The sequence below is a fragment of the Rhopalosiphum maidis genome, chromosome 1 (genome assembly GCF_003676215.2).
Source record: "Rhopalosiphum maidis isolate BTI-1 chromosome 1, ASM367621v3, whole genome shotgun sequence".
In the NCBI taxonomy this organism is placed as follows: Eukaryota; Metazoa; Arthropoda; class Insecta; order Hemiptera; family Aphididae; genus Rhopalosiphum; species Rhopalosiphum maidis.
This window is the reverse complement of record NC_040877.1, coordinates 53,135,403-53,141,780: the sequence shown is the minus strand read 5'-3', so window position 1 is coordinate 53,141,780 and position 6,378 is coordinate 53,135,403.

The window sequence follows — 6,378 nt, the reverse complement described above, 5'->3', positions numbered from 1 at the left end:
GAGCGGGTACGAAAAACGGCGAAAAAAACGCGGTCGGCGGCGACGGATATAATATAATATAATAGTAACAATAATATCATGTGTAGTGGGTGGACGCGTTCGCGGGCGGGGTGAGACGAGGGGTGGGAGCGCCGACGACGGTAAACACGCGCGCGCGCACACGCAAATAATGCTCGCGTATATACATATACACGCACACGCACACACGCACACAGACGCGTATGCACACGCGCGTTCGTGTATTCTTGTGTGCGAGCGATGCTGCGCGTGTAGAGTGGGAGGAGTGTACCGGAGAAATGGACCACGCCCCCTCCGCCCCCTCCCCATCCCCACCCCTCCCCTCGCGGAGCCGGAGACCCCCCCTCCCCCGCCGCCGCCGCCCACACTACTGCCCGGAGACGACGACGTCGCCGCGCGCCTTCCGCCGTCGCTCACCCGTATACGCGTATCGGTCGTTCCGAGCTCGGGCGTAGCGCGCGCGCGGCGGACTCGGTGAGTATATCGATTCGACTGCGAGTAGCGCGCTACCGCGAGGAGCACCGCCGCACGAACCCGGGCGGCGACGGTGACAATAATTTACCCATCGATGTTTACATACTATAAATACGGTGTCGGCCGCCCAAACGTTGTTTGATGTTGTGATTTCTCTGAGGGAAAACCACGAAGGTGTTCGAATCCAATTTATGCATGTTGCGCAAATCGCCGTAGGTACGCAAGCACATCGCACGCAATGCGCCGTTCACCCCCTCCCCACTAACAGACGACAATAACTGCAGTCTGCAATGTATGATATTAAACGACAGACCACGTATAGTTTTTACCAATTATGTATTGGTAACGTCGATGAGTATGTTTACATACGTGAAACTACATAGTTAAGTACCTGTTATAAATTAGTAAAATTACGAAATCGCGATCAAATCATAAAAACTTGAAGAAGTCAGATTTTATTAATGTGGCAAGACAACGATAAAATATCGATACTTAATGTATTATTATTTATTATGACCTGTGAATTATAGTTTGGACATGCATGAGTTATACGAGTAGATAAAGAGAAGTAAATTTTATTTTATTTAGATTTTCAACGATATTCAAATTTGATACTAGTAATACTACAAACATATTATTGACTCACAAGTAAACAATATGTGTAGGTTATACGGTTATACCATCTTATACCATTGATTTTATAATAGACTATATATTATAAAACCAATGGTTATACCTATATTATTTGTATGCATAATAATATCATAATAATTATTATTTATTACCATAATTAATATGAACCTAATATTTACATATATATATTTATTCAATATTGTTTAAATGCTTCAATTTATCGATTGAATATTAGAATATTAATGATAGTTTGCTATACGAGTAAATCATAGCCAGAGGCATTGTTAAATGTCTACCTACTGGGCAGCTATCAGGAATCAGATAAACTCGGTTTATAAATTTAAACTTCTTGAACTCGTACGCATAGTACGAAATAATATGATTGAAATGGAACTGGAAATAGATGATTTATACACGGAACACGATTTTATCATATATAACAGTACACAACTTATTACATTTACTTATATTCCATATTACATTAGTTATGAATTTATGATACATATAATAATTATAATAAACTGTAATACTATGTCAAGTCGTCAAGCGTATTTGTTTTTAATTTTGTTTTATTTTGTATTAATTGTTATACAATTGAACCTCTTTACCTTATACAACCTGCGATATCTATTATAACACATTATTTAAACTTGTATAATTATGGCATATATTTATTATTTAATATTATAGATGGAAAATATGATTAGGTTGAATAACTGTATTAGTTATTAATCATATTAGCAAAAGTAACAGGAGCGTTTCACTAAAAAATAACCATCATGATTGTGGAGCACCTTTACCTACTTTTTGACGTCGGAAAAGATTGGGCATAAAAATAAATAACTAAAAAAAAATTGTACAAAATGTGTCTTTTATATTAAAGAATCAGTAAACACATACAGTTTACAGCAGTGTCTATTTAATATAAAAACGTGAATAATAAAATACAGGGAATTAAATAAAATTGAAAAAAAAATATTATGTAGGTCTATTTGAATGTAAAAATTATGTAGCGATACTTTCTTGGTAACAACATCTCAGAGTAAGAATCATCCATATAAAAGTATTTAATAAATTACAACATCAAATAATATAATAAATCTGGTTGTTGAATTTTTGAATTCTTAATCAAATATTGAAAGAGTCAAACAAATCCTTATCAATGTATTCGATCAACTGAACTTGACTTGTCATTAATAAAATACATTTGTACAAACCTGGGATTCAATTTGTCTATTGTCCATATCAGTTTCAACACTTTTAATCAAAACTATTAAATGCAAATCTAGTTAACCTTCACTCTTCAGTAATATTATTCCAGATCCATTCCCACACAATGTAAAAAGTGTCATCACCGAAAACGACGAAATTTGATAATTTTTGATATTTTATAAAATTGAATAATAAATTAAGAAATCTAATCAAGATAACGACTTGTAATATATACTTCTACATACATAGAATAAATTCAATCATCATGTACAGCTATATCTGTATACACGTGTATAATATTATACTATATAATTGTAAATTTTTATACCTCTGAAAGCATAACTTAAATTATTTTATACTCAACTATAAAATAATAACATTAATATAACGTGTCTAAATTGAAAAAAAAAAATTTCGTATAGCACATAAGAGATATAACCTTTTATATGCGCGCATGATGAGCCGTAGTAAATGTGTTTCAAGTTCATTTCGACTCGTCACCCTATTTCGAACCCGGCAGTGTGTATTATTAATCGTTTGTTTATTTTTATTTTTTAGATCTTTGACAAATTGCAGTCACCGCCGACCGCGTTCTACTTTATTTATTTTTTCTCTCTCCCCCAATTTGACTCAACAACGACGGCAGCAAGCGTTTAAGCTGATTAGTTGTTCGGAAAAGCGTAAAACCCGTTTTATACCTCTCTAAACAAACACAGAATATATCCAGTAATTCGCATTTATTACATTAAAAACAAACATGTATTTTATTTAACATAATGTTTGGCGAACCGTTCGACGACGAGGGTACATATAAATATAACTGGCCAAATCCCTAGGGTTCAATATTATTATGTATGACGTTGTAACGTTATATTGTTTTGTCGTTGTAATCGCGTTGCTTTCTGAGGGTACGGTATAACCCTCTTGGTTTCTCACTACAAGCCCTAAAATCGGAATAGAATTTATTTATTCTCTTTTTTTTCTGCTGTTCATTTTACCTCTCTCTCTCTATATATATATATATATGCTCTCTTCATTACGCACGGTGCCGCTGCGCTGTATACAGTATGTATTTTCTTCCTAAACATCCGCAAATCTTTACTCTCTCGAAGTATGATGAGAGTAATAACGTTCCAAATAATGTATATTCAAACAAAAATAATAATAATGCGTACGCGCCGCAGTATTCCGTGCATTACATAATGTACACAAATGGATGAATGTGTATATTGAGTACGGAAGATTTATAATTACAAAACATAGTAAGTATATGTAAGTACAGTATGTAGGTATTATATTATATTATAGGGTTGAGTGGCGAGAGTTGCTGAATCGAAACTAATATTATATACCGATTACTGCAGAATTATAACTATCAATATTATTCAGTAGTACTTTGTAGGGCAGTGGCAACGGCAGGTATATATATAATATTATTAAATGGGTGGATTATACGCATTGTATGAGCAGTAGGGTTTTTAAGCTATAAACACGATTATCGTTTGTCCCTAACCCTCTGCCCTAATTATTATAAACATCATAAATAGCAGGTGTTAATTATTCATTTTTATTTTTTTCGAGAGCATTAAAAACACGCGCGCGCCCGTCGTATACCGATTACTTATACCTACACATTAATTTAATATATAGGCTCGTGCCGTCTATATAACACCGTTTAGTGGCGGTCTGCTTGCATCGAAGGCCTGCTGTATCGTGCAATATACGTAACGTACGGACGAATATAATATATAACGAATTATGTTACACTCATACGCATACCTATACGTTATAGTGTATAGTGTAAAAATAATAAAAATATACACCTGTCCGCATAAACTCCTCCACCCCACACTGTTATCGCTCACGTCGTAAACGTCGTTCATGAATATTAATAATAACCGACACGAGCGCGCACCATCGACACGTAAACGAAATTAAATATTATGATAATTCCAACATTTCCAGCGACAAACGTCTTCCACGTCTAGAAGCGTGTACGACCTGTACGTGTAAACCGTGTAGACGTGTTGTTTTCAAACCATCACTGTCTTGTGTCTAATTTTCACTGCATTTATTAGATTAAATTAAAACGTTAATTTATTCGGTGGTCAGAGAGTGGCTTACGCGATAACTGATAGTAATATTATGAGCGTATGTTACTCTTTAAAAACTACATTATGGTGTGTTTAAAATGATTTTACTATTTATATTATAATATTATTATTGATACTTTGAGCAATTATATATTTTTCATATTAATACCATCAATTTTTATAATACTATATACTGATTTATTGTAATATTGAATTTGATAACACTCTAATAATATTTGGTATGTATTTATGTAATTATGTATATTATGAGACTGATATTTGTTTACTACGCGCGAAATAAAACGGGTTTTACAATCTCACATGTTTGAATTTATTTGCAAAACCAGTTAAATCCAAAAAAAAAAAAAAAAAATCAATAAATCATTGAACAATAACATAATCTAATTCATTTTGAATGTGAGTAAAGTTAAAAATGTATAAATATGCAATGCAAAATGCTTTCTTAAATAATTATCAAATATTTTTACCTACCGGCTTCGGTAGTTGCCTATATTTAACGCCTAAAACGATTTGTTGTTATAATACTTGCATAGTAAGTTTACATAATTATACAGAATTTTTAAATATAAAATGATTATAATATATAATTAATAGACGTTTAAATAAATAAAATATAAAAATTAATTTATATACATATAATATGTATGTAAATAATAAAAATTGTAATTAATATAATGCATTTAGTAAATATTTTGAGTTTTACCAAAAAAACCAGATTATTGATTTTCATTATTTTTGAATTATTGTCAAACAAATATAATGACATTAAGTACTTTTAGTAATTATATCATTATTTAAAAAAATGTATTGCTGGAGGCGAATATTATGTAAACAAGATAATTATTGATAAATGGAATATCTCAAGTTGTTAAAAACAAAATATTAGGCACGCATTAAAACTACGATTTATATAATTATATTCTTGCTTTAAATTAAAAAAAAATGCGAAATATTTATAAATTGACAAATTTGTTTATTCAACAAAAATGCATTAGTATTTATTTTTGCTATAAATAATATCAAGTCATATTGCCAACTGCTGATAACTATAATAAATTATATTTAACATTTTGTATAGTCACCAATCAAAAATCACATTTCAATAAATAAAACAATATATATATACTTTGCAATATAGATGCTTGCGGGGAGATAAATTTACATAGGTAGATTATGTACACACCTATGACATTGGATCTAATAACTATATTTTAGTCGATTCGTTTTGCTGTAATAAAATTCAAAAGGCTTTATGATATATATTTTTATTATATATGTTTCCTGTACAATATATTTCAGCTTAATATAATAGCATATATATATATATATATATTATTTATGTGAAACACTACTACCCAAAGGTAAATCAAGTCATAGAGTTTTATGTAATATATATATATATATGGTAGGTACTCACGCACTGATGCATAGGTACATTGATACATGCATATAAAGTCACGGAATGAAATAAATCGGAACGGATATTTTGTGATGCAGAGATAGAAAACCGGTAGAAGTGACAGTTGGATTCTACCTACTGTTGTATAAAACATAAAAAAAAAGTCGGCGCGCAGTTAAAATACTTCAGTATTTCATCGTGTTATCAATAAATTTATTGGGTTTCTACATAAACACAAATGCGCATGTTCTAATGGCATATTAATTACAAACAAATACAAAGCTTAACTACACATATTATAGTGTATTATTTTATTACTATATTATATATATATATATATTATTTTTTAATTATATTACATTGTTATGAAGTCCAATTGCAATTATTAAAGGTATCTAGCACTTATATTACAATATATATATATCGGTGTTCCCAGAATTATCTGTTTCCATAAATCGTTGTGATGTAATATTATAATATTATTTAAATTTAACGCAGGTACAATATATATCATAATATTGATCTGTA